We start from the raw sequence: 24,210 nt of genomic DNA on the forward strand, positions 1-24,210 counted from the left end.
TTCTTTATTTCATTTTTCTGAATTAGTGTGTTTTACAAAGTAACAATTTATGATGAATTGGGTGCACACACACACGTACACTCACATAAATCAGTGCTTTATCCCAGAAGTGTGAGCAGTCCTCTATACTGGGCCATTGTCGCTCTTTGGGCTCCTTTTCAAGTGTGGACACCTTGTTTATAGAAGACATCGAATATTCCAATTTGGGAAGGTAAACGTTAACATATTTTGCACTTTGAATATGCCATTATCATTCCCCAGGGCCACCTGACTTCCTGCATTGGGGCCACTTGACAAATGAGTCTGTTTTTCCTGACTGCTGTTGCTAGGAAGCAACTTGCTTGGATACCAGCTTCTTACACTTCCCACTGACTTCACTGTTTTCCAGATGTGTTCAGACCCAGAGATTAAACAATAGACAAAAAAGACAGAAGAAAAACAATTTACTGCAATATGTTTTGGTGGTATTATCATAAACAATTTTTGAATTGGCCTATTGAAACAGAGAAAAAATATAGATAATTCTCACATTATAAAATTACCAGAAGTATTTAATTTTCATAGAAACAAAATACCCTTTAAAAATATCATTAGAAGGTTGTGATGGTGCTATATAATGCTTCTAAGCTTTCTTTGGGGAGCCCTTATGTTTTATAGTTTTGAGGGGGAGTTTACAGTACTTTTCTGCTTCTGTTTAATAAAATAGACGATGAGCTGTTTTCAAAAGAAGAAGAATTTTTTCAATAGAACATAAGTAAATGAAATTAATGAATCTCTTTTTTATACAAAAAATCCATAAGCATGATCAAAAAATAATTTAATGATGGACGCTGACTCGAGTTGTTATGGCAACTAGGATCTGAAAGTAACTGGCTGTGTTTTCTTTCCTCTTTCCTCTTCCCTCCCCGATCCTTTAAAAAAAAAAAAAAAAAAAGTTGTCTTCCATCTGGTTTAATCACAGTGTTAAAATACCAACGTCAAAGAAAAGTATCTAATAAGGATAATTTCACATCTGTTGCAAGACGAGTGATATTTCACCTTAATAAGAAATAAATACAATAATGCAAAAGTCTTAGGAGAAAAGAATATGATTGTACATTATCATAAATTGCTAAAGAGTCCTTTTAATTATCTTAGGCTGTCATTCTTTAACTTGAATTATGGTAGTAGACTCATCTTCTGTTTTCTTTTTTTTTTTTTTTTCACTGTAAGAGGAGAACATGGATGGAGTTGTGGTTGGAGGGAGTTGGAGGTGGTATTCAGTTATCTTATGCTCCTTACCTAAGTCTCCTCCATCAATTGTCGTGTAACAGCTGTTTTCTTTTGGTTTTGTGTTCTAATGCTAAAGAAATAATAAGGCTATTTTTTTTGGAACTGAAACTTGGAAATTATATGTCTTTAGAAAATAAGAATCTTATAAAGGCTTTCATTTTGCTCTGCTTATTGCAGTTGGTCGCTATTTAATATCACACCATTCTCCTTAGTGCGTATTTGAAAGGTGAGATTTTTATGAAATCCACATTGGCAGCCAATCAGTGATAAGAGCTCAAATCAGAATAGCTCCATTGGAAATCCATCTCTTAAGCTGGGAGAAATATGTAGTAAATAGGGAAGCATTGTTTTTGCTTTCTTTTAAAGCAAGTTATGGATTTTTAGGAGTATACTATCACAGGTCCATATGGAGGAGTCAGCCCACTGACCTGATTCCTGCTGCCGTGTTGTTCCAGTAGTAATCAAATGCAATGTTTTATTTTTATTATGTTTATTTTTTATTATACTTAAGTTCTGGGATACATGTGCAGAATGCGCAGGTTTGTTACATAGGTATACATGTGCCATGGTGGTTTGCTGCACCGCTCAACCTGTCATCTACATTAGGTATTTCTCCTAATGCTATCCCTCCCCGAATCTCCCACCCCCTAACAGGCCCCAGTGTGTGGTGTTCCCCTCCCTGTGTTTATCTGTTCTCATTGCTCAACTCCCACTTATGAGTGAGAACATGCAGTGTTTGGTTTTCTGTTCCTGTGTTAGTTTGCTGAGAATGATGGTTTTCGGTTTCATCTGTGTTCCTGCAAAGGATGTGAACTCATCCTTTTTTACAGCTGCATAGTATCCCATGGTGTGTATGTGCCACATTTTCTTTATCCAGTCTATCATTGACGGGAATTTGGATTGGTTCCAAGTCTTTGCTATTGTGAATAGTGCTTCAATAAACATGTGTGCATGTGTCATTACAGTAGAATGATTTATAATCCTTTGGGTATATACCCAGTATTGGGATTGCTGGGTCAAATGCTATTTCTGGTTCTAGATACTTGAGGAATCACCACACTGTCTTCACAGTGGTTGAACTAATTTACACTCCCATCAACAGTGTAAAAGTGTTCCTATTTCTCCAGATCCTTTCCAACATCTGTTGTTTCCTTTTTATTGATCGCCATTCTTACTGGCGTGAGATGGTATCTCAATGTGGTTTTGATTTGCATTTCTCTTATGACCAGTGATGATGAGCTTTTTTTCATATGTTTCTTGGCCACATGAATGTCTTCTTTTGAGAAGTGTCTGTTCGTATCCTTCACCCACTTTTTGATGGGGCTGTTTTATTTTCTTGTAAATTTGTTTCAGTTCCTTGTAGATTCTGTATATTAGCCCTTTGTTAGATGAACAGATTGCAAAAATTTTCTTCCATTCTGTAGGTTGCCTGTTCACTCTGATGATAGTTTCTTTTGCTGTGCAGAAGCTCTTTAGTTTAATTAGATCCCATTTGTCAATTTTGGCTTTTGTTGCAATTGCTTTTGGTGTTTTAGTCATGGAGTCTTTGCCCATGCCTATGTCCTGAATGGTATTGCCTAGGTTTTCTTCTAAGGTTTTTATGGTTTTAGGTCTTACATTTAAATCTTTAATCCATCTTGAGTTAATTTTTGTATAAGGTGTAAGGAAAGGGTCCAGTTTCAGTTTTCTGCATATGGCTAGCCAGTTTTCCCAACATCATTTATTCAGTAGGGAATCCTTTCCCCATTGCTTGTTTTTGTCAAGTTTATCAAAGATCAGATGGTAGATATAGATGTGTGGTGTTATTTTTGAGGCCTCTGTTCTGTTCCATTGGTCTATATATGTTTTGGTACCAGTATCATGCTGCTTTGGTTACTGTTGCCTTGTAATATAGTTTGAAGTCAGGTAAGCTGATGCCTCCAGCTTTGTTCTTTCTGCTTAGTATTGTCTTGGCTATATAGGCTCTTTTTTGATTCCATATGAAATTTAAAGTAGTTTTTTTTCTAATTCTGGGAAGAGAGTCAATGGTAGCTTAATGGGAATAGCATTGAATCCATAAATTACTTTGGGCTGTATGGCTATTTTCATGATATTAATTCTTCCTAACCATGAGCATTGAATGTTTTTCCATTTGTTTGTGTCTTCTCTTATTTCCTTGAGCAGTGATTCATAATCCTCCTTGAAGGGGTCCTTCACATCCCTTGTAAGTTGTATTCCTAGGTATTTTATTCTCTTTGTAGCAATTGTAAATGGGAGTTTACTCATGATTTGGCTCTTTGTCTATTGTTGGTGTATAGGAATGCTTGTGATTTTTGGACATTGATTTTGTATCCTGAAACTTTGCTGAAGTTGCTTATCAACTTGAGTTTTTGGGCTGAGACGACGGGGTTTTCTAAATACACAATCATGTCATCTGCAAACAGAGGTAATTTGACTTCCTCTCTTCCTATTTGAATATCCTTTATTTATTTCTCTTTCCTAATTGCCCTGGCCAGAACTTCCAATACTATGTTGAATAGGAGTGGTGAGAGAGGGCATTCTTGTCTTCTGCCGGTTTTTAAAGGGAATGCTTCCATCTTTTGCCCATTCAGTATGATATTGGCTGCGGGTTTGTCATAAATAGCTCTTATTATTTTGAGGTATGTTCCATTAATACCTAGTTTATTGAGAGTTTTTAGCATGAAGGGGTGTTGAATTTTATTGAAAGCCTTTTATGTATTTATTGAGATAATCATGTGGTTTTTGTCATTGGTTCTGTTTATGTGAAGGATTATGTTTATCTATTTGCATATGTTGAACCAGCCTTGCATCCCAGGGATGAAGCCGACTTAATCATGGTGGATAAGCTTTTTAATGTGCTACTGGGTTCAGTTGGCCAGTATTTTATTGAGGATTTTCACATAGATGTTCATCAGGAATACTGGCCTGAAATTTTCTTTTTTTTTTTCGTTATGTCTCTGCCAGGTTTTGGTATCAGGATGATGCTGGCTTCATAAAAAGAGTTAGGGAGGAGTCCTTCTACTTCTATTGCTTGGGATAGTTTTAGAAGGAATGGTAATAGCTCCTTTTTGTACCTCTAGTAGAATTTGGCTGTGAATCCATCTGGTCCTGGGCTTTTTTTGGTTGGTTGGCTATTAATTACTGCCTCAATTTCAGAACTTGTTATTGTTCTATTTAGGGATCCACCTTCTTCCTGGTTTAGTCTTGGGAGGGTATATGTGTCCAGGAATTTATGCATTTCTTCTAGATTTTCTAGTTTATTTGTGTAGAGGTGTTTATAGTATTCTCTGTTGGTAGTTTGTATTTCTGTGGGATCGGTGGTGATATCCCCTTTATCATTTTTTTGTTGTGTCTAATTGATTCTTCTCTTTTCTTCTTTATTAGTCTAGTTAGAAGCCTATCTATTTTGTTAATCTTTTTAAAAAAACCAGCTCCTGGATTCATTGATTTTTTTAAGAGTTTTTCATGTCTATCTCCTTCAGTTTTGCTCTGATCTTAGTTATTTCTTGTCTTCTGCTACCTTTTGAATTTGTTTGCTGTTGCTTCTCTAGTTCTTTCAATTGTGATGTTAGGCTGTCAACTTTAGATCTTTCCCACCTTCTCCTGTGGGCATTTAGTGCTATAAATTTCCCTCTACACACTGCTTTAAATGTGTCCCAGAGATTCCAGTACATTGTGTCTTTGTTCTCATTGGTTCCAAAGAATTTATTTCTGCCTTAATTTCTTTATTTACCCAGTAGTCATTCAGGAGTAGGTTGTTCAAGTTCCATGTAGTTGTGTGGTTTTCAGTGAGTTTCTTAATCCATTTTATTGCACTGTGGTCTGAGAGACTGGTATGATTTCCATTCTTTTGCATTTGCTGAGGACTGAGGGGTGTTTTACTTCCAATTATGTGGTCAATTTTAGAATAGGTGCCACATGGTGCTGAGAAGAATGTATGCTCTGTTGATTTGGAGTGGAGAGTTCTGTAGATGTCTCTTAGGCTTGCTTGGTCCAGAGCTGAGTTCAAGTCCTGAATATCCTTGTTAATTTTTTGTCTCGTTGATCTGTCTAATACAGACAGGGGGGTGTTAAAGTCTCCCATTATTATTGTGTGGGACTCTAAGTCTCTTTGTAGGTCTCTAAGAACTTGCTTTATGAATCTGGGTGCTCCTTTATTGGGTGCATATACATTTAGGATAGTTACCTCTTCTTGTTGCATTGATCCCTATGTCTTTTTTGATCTTTGTTGGTTTAAAGTCTGTTTTATCAGAGACTAGGATTGCAACCCCTGCTTTTTTTTTTATAAGCAAATGAAAAGCAAAAAAAAAAATCTTCCTTCATACCTTTATCTTGAGCCTATGTGTGTCTTTGGATGTGAGATGGGTCTCCTGAATACAGCATACCAATGGGTTTTGACTCTTTATCCGATTTACCAGTCTGTGTCTTTTAATTGGGGCATTTAGCCAGTTTACATTTAAGGTTAATATTGTTTTGTGTGTATTTGATCCTGTCATTATGATGCTAACTGGTTATTTTGCCTGTTAGTTGATGCCGTTTCTTCATAGTGTTGATGGTCTTTACATTTTGGTATGTTTTTGCAGTGGCTGGTACTGGTTTTTCCTTTCCATATTTAGTGCTTCCTTCAGGAGCTCTTGTAAGGCAGGTCTGGTGGTGACAAAATCCCTCAGCATTTGCCTGTCTGTAAAGGATTTTATTTATCCTTCACTTATGAAGCTTAGTTTGGCTGGATATGAAATTCTGGGTTAAAGAAAAGAATTTAAGAATGTTGAATGTTGGGCCACCACTCTCTTCTGGCTTGTAGGGTTTCTGCAGACAGATCTGCTGTTAGTCTGGTGGGCTTCCCTTTGTGGGCAACCCGACCTTTCTCTCTGGCTGCCCTTAACATTTTTTCCTTCATTTCAACATTGGTGAATCTGACGATTATATGTCAAAGAATATCTTTGTGGTGTTCTCTGTATTTCCTGAATTTGAATGTTGGGCTGTCTTTCTAGGTTGGGGAAGTTCTCCTGGATAATATCCTGAAGAGTGTTTTCCAACTTGGTTCCATTCTCCCTATCACTTTCAGGTACACCAATCAAATGTAGGCTTGGTCTCTTCACATATCGCCATATTTCTTGGAGGCTTTGTTCATTCCTTTTCAGCCTTTTTTCTCTAACTTGTCTTCACACTTTATTCATTATTTCATTATTTCATTAATTTGATGTTCAATCTCTGACATCCTTTCTTCCGCTTGATTGATTTGGCTATTGATACTTGTGTATGCTTCACGAAGTTCTTGTGCTGTGTTTTTCAGCTCCATTAGGTCATTTATGTTCTTCTCTAAACTGGTTATTCTAATTAGCAGTTCCTGTAACCTTATATCAAGGTTCTTAGCTTCCATGCATTGGGTTAGAACATGCTTCTTTAGCTCGGAGGAGTTTGTTATTACCCACCTTCTGAAGCCTACTTCTGTCAATTTATCAAACTCATTCTCTGTCCAGTTTTGTTCTGTTGCTGGCGAGATGTTGTGCTCCTTTGGGAAAGAAGAGGCATCCTGGTTTTTGGAATTTTTGAGCTTTTTGCACTGGTTTTTCCCCATCTTCGTGGATTTGTCTACTTTTGGCCTTTGATGTTGGTGACCTTCAGATGGGGTTTTTGAGTGGTCATTTTTTGTTGTTGTTGATGTTGATGCGATTGCTTTCTCTGTGTTAGTTTTCCTTCTAACAGTTAGACCCCTCTTCTGCAGGTCTGCTGGAGTTGACTGGAGGTCCACTCCAGAGCCTGTTTGCCTGGGTATCACCAGTGGAGGCTGCAGAACAGCAAAGATTTCTGCCTGCTGCTTCCTCTGGAAGCTTGGCCTCAGAGGGGAAACTGCCAGATGCCAGCTGGAGCTCTCCTGTATGAGGTATCTGTCAGCCCCTTCTGGGAGGTGTCTTCCCATCAGGAAGCACGGGGGTCAGGGACCCACTTGAGGAGGCAGTCTGTCCCTTAGCAGAGCTGAAGCACTGTGCTGGGAGATCCACTGCTCTCTTCAGAGCTGACAGGCAGGAATGTTAAGTCTGTTGAAGCTGCACCTACAGCCGTGCCTTCCCCCAGGTGCTCTGTCCCAGAGAGATGGGAGTTTTATCTATAAGCCCCTGACTGGGGCTGCTGCCTTTCTTGCAGAGATGCCCTGCCCAGAGAGGAGGAATCTAGAGAGGCAGTCTGGCTACAGTGGCTTTGCCAAGCTGCAGTGGGCTCTGCCTAGTCCAAACTTCTGGGTGATTTTGTTTACACTGTAAGGGGAAAATTGCCTACTCAAGCCTCAGTAATGGTGGACACCCTTTCCCCCACCAAGCTCAAGCATCCTAGGTCAACTTCAGACTGCTGCCCTGGCAGTGAGAATTTCAAGCCAGTGGATCTTAGCTTGCTGGGCTCCATTGTGGTGAGATCCACTGAGCTAGACCACTCGGCTCCCTGGCTTCAGCCCCCTGTCCAGGAGAATGAATGGTTCTGTCTTGCTGGTGTTCCAGGCTCCACTGGAGTAAGAAAAACAAAAACAAAAACAAAAAAACAAAAATCTCCTGCACCTAGCTCAGTGTCTGCCCAAATGGCCACCCAGCTTTGTGCGTGAAACCCAGGGCCCTGGTGGCGTAGGCACCCAAGGGAGTCTCCTGATCTGTGGGTTGCAAAGACAATGGGAAATGTATAGTATCTGGGCTGGATAGCTCTATCCCTCAGGGCACAGTCCCTCAGGGCTTATCTTAGCTAGGGGAGGGAGTTCCCTGACCCCTTGTACTTCCCGACGCCCCACCCTGCTTTGGCTTGCCCTCCATGGGCTGCACCCACTGTCTAACTAGTCCCAGTGAGGTAAGCTGGGTACCTCAGCTGGAAATGCAGAAATCACCTGCCTTCTGCATAAAACTCACTGGGAGCTGCCTACTGGAGCTCTTCCTGTTCAGCCATCTTCAAATGCAATGTTTTAGTACCTTCTTTTACATTCTTCATAGAAGAGGTACTAATCCAACTTAAGTATCAACAGACTGATTTCATATGCCCTCTATTCTGGACAATCTTTTATCTGTAAAGAGGCTAACCTACAGAAAAAGTGTCTTTGTGGCTATTAGTAGTTACACTTAGCTAGAAGTGTTGAAAAGGACAATGCAACCCATTTAACACAATAAAATCAGAGGTTGTCTGTGTGTTCCTGTGATCCCTATATATTACTCTATAAATGACAAAACAGGGCTATTTGTGAATATGATGCGTCCGATCTGTGATCAATATACCCTTTCATCCTGAGTTACTTTTCTGATATTCCAATAAAAAGAGGTTCATTAAACAAAAAGCTGAATGTACAGAAACCAGGCAGTGAACTAATCTTGAGGGTTTCCTTTAAATATAACCTCCCTAGGTGAAGTTATGAATTAATATTATTTAACACCAGTAATAAATAAATTACATCAAATAAATAGGTGGGTTGTGGCAGGTTGTATAAGTCAGCTGCTCTTGGTATGCACAACTCTATGCCTGTATTAGTCTGGATTCTCAGCTTCCTCAGAAACAGAAAGAAAAATAATAACTGAAACAGAAATCATTCATAAAGCAGTAATTAATATATTCAGTAGTAGTAAGTTTGTAGTAAACCATATAGTTAAACATCCTAAGATTGTAAAATGCCAGAAAACAATAAGTTACTTGGACCCTAACTACTAGAATTACTCAAGCTTAACCATGCATAATTTCCAGGTAGGAAATATTTTCCTCAAAAAAAATGATAATTTTTAAACCTACTATGGCATTCTGTATTTGGAGAAAGATTCTAGATTCTCAAAAGTTTCTTTGACCAAAACTTGATGAATAATTACTATATATAAGACTCAAAAAAGCTAAGTGATTTAGGTTTATACTGTGAACAGTGACAAGTCTAGAAATCCAAAGAAACATACCTTAGAAATCAACTCTCAGGAACTTTAGGCTTCCGTGAAACTCTTTATTAAAGGAATTTATCTACATTTGAAGTCCTGTTTGTGTGGAAAATAATTAATTCAGATTGTTTATACTAGTAGTAGGTTGACTATTAGCCTAAGAGGTCGTGCCTTCTTTTATTGAGATTTTTTTTTTCCTACTGCATAGCCCAATAAAGAAATTCCTCCTTTCTATAATTTCCATGCTGAAGTAAATTTCCAAACCCAGAGAACACTCGGGTCATTTTGTATGCCTGGGTTCCATAAGATAGTCAACTTCTGAGGAAGCTTAGGATAAAACTCCCCTGCAATGGTGGCAGTATTTCTATGTAACAAATTACCCCAACACTTACCATCTAAAAAACATACATATTTATTAGCATATACTTTTTGGGGTTTGAGAATTCAGGGGCAGCTTAACTGGCTTGGGGCTGCAGTCAAGATGTTAGCTGGAGCTGCTTAAGCCATTTGAGGCTTAACTGGAACTGGGCATTATATTATCACGGTTCACTCACATGGCCAATGACAGGAAAACTGCTCCTCACTGGCTACTGGAAGGAAGCTTAGTTCCTTTGCATATGGACCTTTCCATAGGGCTGCTTGAGTATTATCATGACACGATGACGGATTTCTCTCAAGGCAGGTGATGCAAGAGCAAGATAACAAGGAGAAAGCTGTGATGCCTTGTAAGACTCAGTCTTAGAAGCACAGATCATCACATCTGCCATATTTGATTTGTTAGAAGCAAGTTACTAATTACAGCCCACATTCAAGGGGAGTTGAATTAGTTTCTACTTCTCAAAGACAAGTGTCAATAAATTTTAGGATGTAATTTTAGAATCACAACAAATGATAATTAGCTGGGCTTCTCTAATTCCTGCTCTTAAGAGACTGATCTTGAGATGTAAAGAACAGACAGCAAAGATAGAATGGAGATACCAAGAAGACATAGAAGCCAAGACTGTACTATAATTTTAGACTTGTTTTTTTTTTTTTTTTTGCCCTTGTTTCTTCCCTCTCCCACCCCAAGGTTTCTCTCCTTGGCTTGCAGATAGCTAAGCTTTCTCTATCTTCACATGGTCTTCTCTCTGTGTGCAGCTGTGTCCTAATCTGTTCTTCTTACAAAGACATTATAATGTCACAGTGGATTAGGTCCACCCGAATAACCTCATTTTAACTTAATTATTCTTATAAAGAAAGACCCTATCTCCAAATACAGTCACATTCTGAGGTATGGCGTGGGTTAAAACTTCAGCATATACACCAGGCATGGTGGCTCACGCGTGTAATCTCAACACTTTGGGAGGCTGAGGTGGGTGGATCACGAGGTCGGGAGTTCGAGACCAGCCTAGCCAACATGGAGAAACCCCATCCCTACTAAAAATGCAAAAAATTAGTCGGGTGTGGTGGCACACACCTGTAATCCCAGCTACTCAGGAGGCTGAGGCAAAAGAATTGCTTGAACCTGGGAGGTGGAGGTTGCAGTGAGCCGAGATTGCGCCACTGCACTCCAGCCTGGGCAACAGAGTGAGACTCCATCTCAAAAAAAACAAAAAACACCAAACCAAAAAACTTCAACATATAAACTTGGGGGTGGTTGGAGGTGGTGGTGGTGAGGAGACATAATTTAGCTCATAACACTGTGTTTACATTTCATTAATATACATTATTTAAGAAAGTGTCTATTCAAATTTTTTTTGCTGTTTGTTAGATTTTTAAGAATTGTAAAAATTCTTCACATGTTCAGGATACAAGTTCTTTATATAAAAAGTATACATATGCAATCTATAATAAAGGACTTGTATCCTTATATGTAGTGTAAATGTTTTTTCCAAGTCTGTGGTTTGACTGTTCATTTCCATAATTGTACCTTTTGAAGAACAAAAGTTTTCAATTTTGATATTTAATTTATCTTAAATGGTTCTTCTTGTGTCTGATTTATCTAAGAAATCTTTCCTTATCTTAGGATACAATTTTTTTTCTGTTTTCTTCTAGAAGTTTTATAAGTTTAGTTCATATATTTAGGATTATGAATAATTTTTTCATTATAGTATGAGTTAAGTATGGGCTCTCTCGCTCTCTCTTTTTTTTTTTTTTTTGAGATGGAGTTTCGCTCTTGTTGCCCAGGCTGGAGTGCAGTGGCATGATATCACCTCACCACAACCTCCACCTCCCAGGTTCAAGCGGATTCTCCTGCCTCAGCCTCCCGAGTAGCTGGGATTATAAGCATGCGCCACCACACCTGGCTAATTTTTTATTTTTAGTAGAGACTGGGTTTCTCCATGTTGGTCAGGCTGTTCTTGAACTCCTGACCTCAGGTGATCCACCTGCCTTGGCCTCCCAAAGTGCTGGGATTACAGGTGTGAGCCACTGCACCTGGCCTGGGTTTTTTCTTTTTACGTGTAGATATTCTACCATCACCTATTGAAAACGCTATCCTTTTTCCACTGATTTGTTTCGTGACCTTTGTTGAAAATCAATTGACAACATATGTGTGAGTCTCAATGCAATATTGCCTTGATTTCTGTAGCTTTGTGGTCATTCTTGAACTCATAATGTGGGTCCTTCCAACTTTTGTTGTTCTCCTTAAAAGTTGTTTTGCCTATTCTAGCTTCTTACAATTTCATATAAGTTTTAGAATCATCTTAACAGTTTATTTACAAAATCTTTCTGGGATTTTAAGTGGCATTTTGTTGAATCTCTATCAATTTGGGGAAAATTGACATCTTAAAGCTATAGAGCTGAAGGGGTTAAAAATATGCTGCTTTGGTATGTTGACTATTTCTAGTTAAAGACAATCGAAAAACGGCAGGGGGAAGAAGATCACTCATACCTTTTTTGTGTGTCTTGAAAGCAGGAGGTGGAATTCCTATGTAAAAGATTTCCTCCCTATATCAGGAAGAAAGCATCATTCTCATCATCAAGGACAGGAAATTAAGGATGAGGAAAATTTGTACAAACAAAGATTGTTAGACTGATAAATCTTTATCTTCCTAGCCCCTTCTCTACACAGTTAATTACCTTAGCCCAAACCCCTTTGCCTTGTCACATTTTCATAATTTATTACTCTAACTCAGTATGTAAGTGTTCATGTCTAACTGTGTCTTTGAGTCTTTATTTCTTTATGAGGGCTCCCGTGCCATGTAAAACTTGTATTAAACAGATCTGTATGCTTTTCTCCTGTTGATCTGTCTTATGTCAATTTAATCCTCAGGCCCATCTGGAAAGTCCTAAAAGGGAGGAAGTAAAATTTTGCCTCCCCTATAGAGCCTTCCAATTCATCATGAAATAAAATATACTGTGGAATACCATGGAATTCACCGTGGTGTATCCTTGCATTTTTTAGGCCTTCTCTAATTTCACTCAGGAATAGTTTATAATATTCTGTGTAATTGTTTTTCACATATTTTATCTTTAACCTTAAATATTATATAGTTCTGATAATCTGTTATGTTTAAAAATTTTTAAGTCCTTTTTTTTTGCTAATAGATATAAATACAACCGATTTATATATTAAATTTGCAGCTTTCAAACTTGATAAACTCACTGATCGGAACTAATGCTTTTTTTGTAGATTCTTTAATAATTTCTATGTGAAAACTATATCTTATTGATTAAAGCCAGTTTAACTTCTTCCTTTCTAGTGTTTATTTTATTTTTTCTTGGCTTATTATCATTGCCAGGTGTTTCAACACACTTTTGCATAGAGGTGATATATTTAGAAATCCTCACTTTGTGCCTGATTTTGGAAGGAACAATTCTTACACTATTGAGTATGCTATTAGCTATAGGTTTATGTAGTTGCCCTTTATCAAAGTAGAAAAGTTCTATTCCTAGGAGGCTAAAAGTTTGTCATGAATTTTATCATATGCTATTTCTGGATATATTGATATGATCATATGGCTTTTCTTTTTCAGTTTCTTAATATAGTTAGTAACATTAGAGTTTTGAATATTAAACCAATCTTGGTTTCCCACTTGTTTTGCAAACCTTTAAAAATAGTTTATATTTTCATAGGGACATTTTATACTTAGTTCTTTAGTAATATTAGTCTAATTTTCTCATGTCTTTGCCTGGTTTGGTACCAGGGAGATGCTGGTCTCAAATAATGAGTTAAGAACTGCTCCCTCATCTTTTATTTTCTGGACTACTCTTCAGAATTGATCTCCTTTCTTTCAAAAACGTTTGGAAGAATTTAGCAGCGATCTCATCTGGACCTGATGTTTCCTTTGTGAGAAAGTTATAAATTACTAATTTAATCTTTAAAAATACATATGAAACTATTCAGATTAACTACTTCTTTTTAGTGAGCTTTGGTGGTTGTACTTTTTAATGAATTCGTCCATTCTGTTTATATTGTTAAATTTATTTTTATGAAATTCTTCAAAATTCTTTTTATCTGTAGTATCAGGAGCAGTGACCCCTCGTTCATTCTGATATTTTTCCTTATTGGTGTGGCTAGATCAATTTTATTAACCTTCTAGAAACAGCTTTTATTTATATTGGTTTTTCTCCACTGTTTTCCTGTTTTTTGTTGTTGTTGTTTTTCACTGATATCTTTTATTTGTATTTGTTCCCTCAATCTTATTCTGGGTTTAATTTGCTGCTCTTTAGTTTCTCATAGTTGGATCTTAGATCATTGATTTGAAACTTTTCTTCTTTCTATGTAAGCATTTAATGCTATGGATTTCCCTCCTATCATTACCTATCACAAATTTGATATGTTGTGCTTTTATTATCATTCGGTTAAAATATTTTCCATTTTTATTTTTTCTTCACTCCATATATTTTTTAGAATAATACGATTTAATTTCTAAATCTTTGCAGGTTTTCTATATTCTATTGATTTCCACTTTAATATTCTGGTCAAATGACATTTTCTTTTAATGAATTCAATTCTCTCAAAATTAGTAAAAAGTAGTTCAAGACCCACAGTATTGTCTATATTGGTGAATGTTTTATGTGTACTTGAAAATAATGTATATTTTGCTGTTTCGGGGTTGAATGTTCTTTTAAATGTCTATTACAATAATTTGGTTGATTGTGCTATTTGTGTTGTCTACAACTCTACTGATTTTCTGTCTGCCTTTTCTATCAATTAATGGGAGACAAATGTTAATCTCCAACTATAATGTTAGACTTGTTTCTCCTTTCCTTTCTTTTTTTGTATTACATATTTTGTAACTGTCATGTTATGTACAAGCACATTTAAGATAATTGAGTCATGTTTATCCCATTAGTCACTGGAAACATTCTTCATGCTGTAATCTATTTTGTTTGGATTAATATAGCCACTGTGACTTTTTAAAAAAAATGTAAAAATTACTGTTTGTATGATGATCTATTCTGCCTATTTTGTCTGGATTAATACAGCCACTGTGACTTTTTAAAAATTACTGTTTGTATGATAAGGCTTTTGTATGTTCTTTTAATTTCAATCCATATCCTTATGTTTAAGACGATCTCTCAAAGACAGCATATAATTGTGTCATCTTTTATCCAGTGACAATTGAAGAGACTATATGATTTACATTTAATGTAATTTTCAACATGGTTGGCTTGAAATCTACCATTTTTCCAATTCATTTCTATTCTATTTCTCTTTAGTCCATTTTTGTTTCTCATTTTGAATAAATTGAGTATTTTATGATTCTGATTTATCTATACTATTGGCTTTTGATCTTAAATCACACATTAAGAAACTCTTCCAAGGTCTACAATGTACGTTTTTATTTTATCACAATTTCCTTTAAGTAATGGCAAATCACATCATATTTAAGTACCTTACAACAATATACTTCAATTTCCCACCTGAAATCCTTTGTCCTATTGTTGCCACGTTTTGCTTCTACATATACTATAAGTCCCATATTATACTGTAATTAGTCTTGCTTTAAACTGCCAATTATCCTTTTCAGCTTGACAAATGAAAATTCTATATATTCAATGTGAACAATGTAATGTATATACCCAGAAGTGGGCTTGCTGGATGATATGGTAATTCCATCTTTAATTTGTGAGTGTTCCTTAGAAAAAATGTCCATTCAGGTCCTTTTCTCATTTTTAATCCGATTTTTAAGACTATTGAGTTGTGTGAGTTCCTTACATGTTTTTAATATTAACCTTTTATCAGATATAGTTTATAGATTTTTTTTCTCCAAATCTGTATGGTACCTTTCCATTTTGTGGATTGTTCCCTTTACTGTGCAGAAACTTTTAGTTTGCTGTAGTACCACCTGTTTAGTTCTTGCTTCGGTTGCTTGTGCTTTTGTCATATCAAAAGTTTTTTTTTGCCAAGACCAATGCCATAGAGTTTGCTCTCTGTTTTCTTCTAGTAGTTTTACAGTTTTGAGTCTTATGTTTAAGTTAACACATTTTCAGTTGATATGGGGGGAATGGTGTAAGATAAGAATCAATTTCCTTCTTTTTCTGGATATTCAGTTTTCTTAATACCATCCGTTGAAGAGATTATCTTTTCCTTACTGTGCATTCTTGGTGCTGTGATTAGAGATTAGTTTTTCATATAAGCATGGGTTTATTTCTGTGTTTACTATTCTGCTCCATTGATCTATGCATCTATTTTTATGCCGGTACCATTCGATAGCTTTATACTATGCTGATTACTATAGCTTTTTAATATAAATTGAAATCAGAAAGTGGAATGCCTCCGGTTATGGTCTCCTTGCTCAAGATTGCTTTAGATATTTGCGGCCTTTGCTGGTTCTACAGAAATTTTAGAATTGTTTTTTCTATTTCTGTAAAATTGCCATCGGAATTTTATAGAGATTGCATTGAAATTACTGGTTGCCTTGCATGTTATAGCGAGATTGACAATGATTCTTCTGACCCATGAATATGTGATATCTTTCCATTTACTTGTGTCCCATTCAATTTATTTCATTAACATTTTACGGTTTTCATTACATAGATCTTTCACCTCCTTGGGTAGATTTATTCCTAAGAATTTTATTGTTTTTGATGCTATTGTAGATGAGATTATTTTCTTAATTTAGTTTTTGGATAATTAGTTGTTAATGTATAGAAACACTATTGATTTTTATATGTTGATTTTGTATCCTGAAATTTTCTAGAATTTGTTATTGTAAGAATTTTCTGGTAGAGTTTCTACAGATATACATATATATTTTTTCATGTAATCTGCAAACAATTTTACATTTTCCCTTTCCAATTTGGATGCCTTTTACTTCTTGCCAAATGGCTCTGGCTAGGACTTCCTAGAAGTGATGAATGAGTATCCCTGTCATGTTCCTTATCTTGGAGAAAAAGCTGGTAACTTTTTATTATTGAGTATGATATTAACTGTGGGCTTGTGATATATGGCATATTATAGACATTTGTGACATGTCAATTATCCTTTAAAGAGAATATAAAATAAAGTAAATGTTTTCTTTTTAAATATTTACCCACATTGCTGCTATTTCTGGCACTGTTCATTTCTTCATGCTGATGCAACTTTTCACCTGCTATCACATTCTCCTTGGTGGGGAGAAAATCTTCCTCAAATATTTTATGTAGTGTAGGGCTCTTCGTCATAAATTTTATTTTCTTTTGTTTGTCTTTAAAAGTATTCATTTTGCCTTCAATTTTAAAACACATTTTTCTAGGTACAGTATTTTATATACATATATATATACACACACATATATATGTATACACACACACACAAACACATATGAAATTTTATTGTGGTGAGAACAGTTAACATGAGATCTACCCTCTTAATAAATGTCTAAGTGTATAATAAATACACTTATAATCAATATTATTGATTATAGTCAATATACAGCAGATCTCTAGAATTTTTTAATCTTGCTTGACTGAAATTTTATGCCCATTAAATATTAAATTCCGTTATCTCATTTCACTCTTTGATTTTATAAATTCAACTATTTTAATATGTTTAAAGTTTTTATTATGAAAAATTTCAAGCGTAAATTAAAGAATAATATAATGAATGTCCTCATATCCATTACCCACCTTCACAATTGCCAACTCATGGTCAATCTTGTTTCATTGATATTCCCATTCAGTCTCCACCCCACATCCCAAAATACACATATTCTCTGCCAAATACATACACAAGTATCTCTAAAGCATAGGGACTATTTACTTTCTTAAACATAAGCACACCACCATATTCTCACACGAAAAAGAATTAAAAATAATTCTTCATTAAAATATTCAATCAGCATTCCTATGACTGATTATCTTAATCTTTCTTATGATAAACTTGTTCAAATCAGTATTCAAACAACACACGGACATTACATGTGGTTGATATCACAGTTGTCTCTTTAAGAAAATTTTTAATTTTTATGGGTACATGGTAGATGTAAATATTTATGGGCTACATGAGATATTTTGATACAGGCATACAATATGTACTAATCACATCAGGGTAAATGGGATATCTGTCACCTCAAGTGTTCATAATTTCTTTGTGTTACAAACATTCCAATTATACTTTCTCAGTTATTCTAAAATGTACAGCAAACTATTTCTGGCTGCAGTCACCCTGTTGTGCTATCAAATACTAGATCTTATTCATTGTATCTAAGTATATTTTTATACATGTTAACCACTCCATTTTGGCCCCTTTCTCCACTACTCTTCCAAACCCCTGGTAACCATCATTCTACTCTTTATCTCCGTGAGTATAATTGTTTGAATTTTTAGCTTCCACCATTGAGTGAGAACATGTACAGTTTGTCTTTCTGCGATTGGCTTATTTCACTTAAAGTAATGGCCTCCAGTTCCATCCATGTTGTTGTAAATGACAGGATCTCATTCTTTTTTTATGGCTGAATAGTACTCCGTTGTGTATATATACCACACTTTCTTTATGCATTCATCTACTGATGGACACTGAGTTGTTTTCAAATCTTGGCTATTATGAAAAGTGCTGCAATAAACAGGGAAGTGCAGATATCTCTTCCATGTACTGATTTCCTTTCTTTTGGGTATACACCTAGCAGTGGGATTCCTGAATCATATGGTAGTTCTATTGTCAATCTTTTGAGGAACTTCTATGGTGTTTTCCATAGTGGCTATAATAATTTGCATTCCCATGAAGAGTGTATCAAAATTCCCTTTTCTCCATATCCCTCACCAGCATTTGTTATTGCCAGTCTTTGAATAAAAGCCGTTTTAACTGGGGTAAGATGATAGCTCATTGTAGTTTTGATTGGCATTTCTCTGATCAATGGTGTTGAGTATCTTCTATGCTTCTTTGTCTTAGAAAAAAATGTCTATTCACATGTTTTGCCCATTTTAAAAGTCAAGTTATTAGGTTTTTCCTATAGAGTTATTTAAACTCTTTTTATACATTCTGATTATTAGTCCTTTGTCAGATGGATAGTTTGCAAATATTTTTTCCTGTTTTATGGATTGTCTCTTCACTTTTTTTTTCTTTGCTGTTCAGAAGCTTTTTAACTTGATGTGATTCCATTTGTCCTTTTTGCTTTGGCTACCTGTGCTTTTAAGGTAGTATTAAAATATCTTTACCCAGACCAATGTCCTGGAGAATTTCCACAATGTTGTTCTTTAGTAGTTTCATAGTTTGAGGTATTCGATTTAAGTCTCTAATCCATTTTAATTTGATTTTTGTATGTGATGAGAGACAGGGATCTAGTTTCTTTCTTCTGTATATGGATATCTAGTTTTGAGAGCACCCTTTGTTGAAGAGACTGTCCTTTCCTCAATGTATGTTCTGGCACCTTTGTTGAAAATGAGTTCACTCTAGATCTACAGATTTATTTCTGGATTCTCTATTCTGTTCCATTGGTCTATGTGTCTGTTTTAATGCCAATACCATGCCTTTTTTGGTTACTACCACTCTGTAGTATAATTTGAAGGTATTATGATTCCTCCAGTTTTGTTCTCTTTTCTCAGGATAGCTTTGGATATTCTTGGTCTTTTGTGGTTCCATATAAATTTTAGTATTGCCTTTTCTATTTCTGTGAATTATATCACTGGGATTTTGATAGGAATTGCATTGAATCTGTAAATTGCTTTGGGTGGTATGAACATGTTTGCAATATTGATTCTTCCATCCAAGGACATGGAGTATCTTTCCATTTTTTGTGTTCTCTTCAATTTCTTGCATCAATGTTTTAGTTTTCATTGTAGAGATTTTCACTTCTTTGGTTAAGTTTATTCCTAGGTATTTTATTTTATTTATAGCTACTGTAAGATTACTTTCTTGATTTCTTTTTCACACTGTTCACTGTTGGCATATAAAAATGCTACTAATTTTTGTATGTTAATTTTTTATCCTGTAACTTTACTGAATTTTTGAAAAAATTCTAAACATTTTTTTGGAGGAATCTTTAGTTTTTTCCAAATACAAGATTCTATAACATACAAACAATGATAATTTAACTTCTTCCTTTCCAATTTGGATGCCTTTTATTTCTTTCTCTTGTCTGATTTCTCTAGCTTAGATTTCCAATACTGTTTTATAACTGTGATCAAAATGGGCATTTTTGTCTTGTTCCAGATGCTAGAAGAAAGGCTTTCAGCTTTCCCATTTGGTATACTAGCCATGGGTCTATCATATATGGACTTTTTTGAGTTCAGGTGTGTTCATTCTATTTCGGTTTTTGAGGGTTCTTCATAATGAAAGAATGTTGAATTTTATCAAATGCTTTTTCAGCATCAAATGAAATGATAATATGGTTTTTATCTTTCATTTTGTTGATATGATATATCACATTGATTTTGCATATGTTGAACCATTCTTGTATCCAGGGATAAATCCCACTTGTCATGATGAATGATCTTTTTAACATATTGTTGAATATGGTTTGCTAGTATTTTGTTGAGGGTTTTTGCAGCAATGTATAGCAAGGATATTGGCCTGTAGTTTTATTTTTTTTGACATGTCTTTGTCTTATATTGGTATCAGGGTAAAACCGGGTTTGTAGAATGAGTTTGGAAGTATTCCTTCCTCTATGTTTGGGAATAGTTTGAATAGGACTGGTAATTCTTTAAATGTTTCTTCTTTAAATGTTTAGTAGAGTTTAGTAGTGAAGCCATTGGGCCACTGACTTTACTAGAAGACTTTTTATTGCAGATTTGATCTTGTTACTGGGCTATTCATGTTTTGGATTTCTTCATGGTTCAATTTTGGTAGGTTGTAGGTATCTAGGAATTTATAAATTTCTTGTAAACTTTCCAATTTATTGGCATATAGTTGCTTGTATGAGTCTCTAATGTCCCTTTGAATTCCTGCAGTATCAATTGTAATGTCTCTTGTAATCTGATTTTATTATGGGGTTCTTTCATTTTTTCTTAGTCTGGATAAAGAATTGTCACTTTTGTTTATCTTTTTTTTTTAAAAAAAAAGCTTTACATTTTGTTCTTTTGTATCTTTTTTCATTTCAATTTCATTTCTTTCTGCTCTGATCTTTATTTTTTTTCTTGTACTAATTTTGGGTTTGTTTCTCTTGCTTTCCCAGTTCTTAAAGATGCATTGTTATGTGGCTTATTTGAAAATTTTCTATGTTTCATGTACATGTAGGTACCTGTTGCTACAAACTTTCCACTTAACACTGCTTTTTCTGTATCCCTTAGGCTTTGGTATGTTGTGTTTCCATTTTTATTTGTTTCAAGGAATTTTTAAATTTCTTTTTAAATTTCATCATTGACCCGCTGGTCATTCAGCAGCATATTGTTTAATTTCCATGTGTTTTTATAGTTTCCAAAGTTCTTCTTGTTATTAATTTTTAGTTTTTTTTCTATTATGGCCAGCCATATACTTGATATGGCTAAAAATTTCTTGGATTTTTAAAGTCATATTTTATGACCTAACATCTGGTCTATTCTTAGAGTGATCCATGTGCTGAGAACAATGTGTTTTCTGCAACCATTTGATGAAATGTTCTGTAAATATCTATTAGGTCTATTTGGTCTGTAGTGTAGATTAGGTCAGATGTTTCCATGTTAATACTTCTGTCTGGATGATTTGTTCAATGTTGAAAGTGGGTTGTTAAAATCGCCAACTATTTTATTGGACCCTATCTCTCTCTGTAGTTCTAATATTTATATATCTGGGTGCTCTAGTGTTGGGTGCATATATATTTATAATTGCTATATCCTCTTGCTAAATTGATCCCTTTTTCATTATATAATGATTTCTTTGTCTCTTTTTATAGTTTTTGTACTAGAACCTATTTTATCTGATAAATATGGATACTCTTGCTCTTTCTTGGTTTTCATTTCCATGTAATATCTTTTTCCATTTCTTAATTTTCAGTCTGTGTGTATCTTCATAGGTGAAGAGTGTTTCCTGTAGGCAACAGTTTATTGGGTCTTGTTTTCTTAATCCATTCAGCCACTCTATGCCTTTAGATTGAAAAATTTTGTCCATTTACATTTAATGTTATTGATAAATAAGGACTTATTTCTTCTATATTCTCATTTGTTTTCTGGTTGTTTTTTGGTTTTCCCTCCCTCCCTTCCTCCATTGCCTTCCCCTCCCTTCCTCCGTTGCCTTCCCCTCCCTGCCTCCGTTGCCTTCCCCTCCCTGCCTCCATTGCCTTCCCCTCCCTGCCTCCGTTGCCCTTGCCTCCCTGCCTCCATTGCCCTCCCTTCCCTGCCTCCGTTGCCCTCCCCTCCCTGCCTCCGTTGCCCTCCCCTCCCTGCCTCCCTTGCCCTCCCCTCCCCGCCTCCGTTGCCCTCCCCTCCCTGCCTCCGTTGCCCTCCCCTCCCTGCCTCCCTTTCTTCCTTCCTTCCTTTTTCTTCCTTTGTTTTCTTCCTGTCTTCTTTGTGAAAGTTATTTTCTGTGGTATGTTTTAATTTCTTTCTTTATATTTTTGTGTATTTGTTGTAGGCTTTTTTTATTTGAGATTACCATGAAATTTGCAAATAACATCTTACAACCCATTATCTTAAACTAATGACAACTGTACTCTGATTGCAAAAACAGGCAAAGAGAACCAGCAAAAACTCTACAGTTTAACTTCATTCCCCCATTTTTTAGGTTAATCTTTTAGTCTTGCTACTCAAGATACGAATGGTATACACACCATAATTACAGTATTATATTATCTATTTTTGTACTTACCATTACCAGTGAGTTTTATATCATCAAATGATTTTTTTTTTGGGGGGGGTGGAGAGAAAGTCTCACTCTGTTGCCAGGCTGGAGTGCAGTGGCGCAATTTTGGCTCACTGCAACCTCTGCTTACCAGGTTCAAGTGATTCTCCTGCCTCACCCTCCTGAGTTACTGGGATTACAGGTGCTCACCACCACGCCCAGCTAATTTTTGTGTTTTTAGTAGAAATGGGGTTTCACCATGTTGTCCAAGATGGTCTCAATCTCCTGACCTTGTGACCCACCCACCTCAGCCTCCCAAGGTGCTAGGATTACAGGCGTTAGCCACTGCACCGGGCCCCATCAAATGATTTCTTATTGCTTATTCTTGTCCTTTCAGACTGAAGAACCCTGCTTAGCATTTCTTATAGGATAGGTCTGGTGTTGACAGAATTCCTCAGCTTTTGTTTGTCTGTGAAAGTCTTCATTTCTCCTTCATGTTCGAAGGAAATTTTCACTGGATATACTATTCTAGGGTAAAAGGCTTTTTCCTTCAGGACTTTAAATATGTCATGCCACTCTCTCCTGGCCTATAAGTTTTCCTCTGAAAAGTCTTCTGTCAGACTTACTGGCATTCCATTATATATTATTTGCTTCTTTTATCTTGTTGCTTTTAGGATTCTTTCTTTATCCCTGACCTTTGGGAGTTTAATTGTTAAGTGCCCTGAGGTAGTCTTCTTTGTGTTAAATCTTCTTGGTATTCTATAACTTTCTTGTACTTGAATATTGATATCTTTCTCTAGGTTTGGAAAGCTCTCTTATCTTTTTAAGTAAACTTTCTACCCTGATCTCTCCCTCTCTACCTCCTCATTAAGGCCAATAACTTAGATTTGCCCTTTTGAAGCTATTTTCTAAGTCTTACAGGCGTGATTCATTATTTTTTAGTTTTTCAACTACTCTGACTATGCATTTTCAAGTACTCTGTCTTCAAGCTCACTAATTCTTCTGCTTGATATACTCTGCTCTTGAGAGACTCTGATTCTTTCTTCAGTTTGTCAATTGAATTTTTCAGCTCCAGAATTCCTGTTTGATTCTTCTCAGTTATTTCAATCTCTAAAGATACCTCTATACTGTTTTGTATAGTGGCTATACTGTTGGCATTCTTCCCAACAGTGTTCAAGTGTTCTAATATCTCTACATCCTCACCAACACTGATCTTTTCTCTATTTCTCAATGTGCTTTAAGTATATCTCTCTACTCTTTTCTTGTTTGTGTAATTTCTGATACATAGTCTGATATTTTATCTTTGTTCGTTTCTGGATTCTTTTAAGATTCTTGTTATCACTGATTTTTTTTTTCAGCAATTTGATTATGATGTATGTTGGTATGATTTTCTTTAGAAATCTTCTGCTTGATATTCATTGATAGTCTTACATTTGTGTATTTGTTTTTTTAAATCCAAATTTTGATTTTTTTTTGCCATTATTTCTTCAAATACTTTTGCTGACATCTGCTCCCCAAACTTTTAAATTTTCTTTTTCTGGGAATCCAGTTTTTTTTTTTTTTCTGTTTTTTTTTTTGTTAGATGGAGTCTCACTCTGTCACCAGGCTGGAGTGCAGTGGTGTGATCTCTGCTCACTGCAACCTCCACCTCGGGGGTTCAAGCGATTCTCCTGCCTCAGCCTCCTGAGTAGCTTGTAGACACTCGATGTTGCCTTACAAGCTCACTAAATCTCTGTTCATTTTCTTTTATTTGTCTTTGTGTTTTATTTTGTATAGTTTTCATTACCATATCTTCAACTCACTGATCATCTCTTCTACATTGTCTAATCTACTGCTAATCCTACCTGTGTATTTTCTTTTCATTTCAGATATTGCGTTTCTCATCACTAGAAGTTATATTTAAGCCTTTTTTACATTTTACATTTGTCCTATGCTCATGGTTTACTCTAT

Source organism: Symphalangus syndactylus, chromosome 15, assembly GCF_028878055.3.
Source record: "Symphalangus syndactylus isolate Jambi chromosome 15, NHGRI_mSymSyn1-v2.1_pri, whole genome shotgun sequence".
NCBI classification, from domain to species: Eukaryota; Metazoa; Chordata; class Mammalia; order Primates; family Hylobatidae; genus Symphalangus; species Symphalangus syndactylus.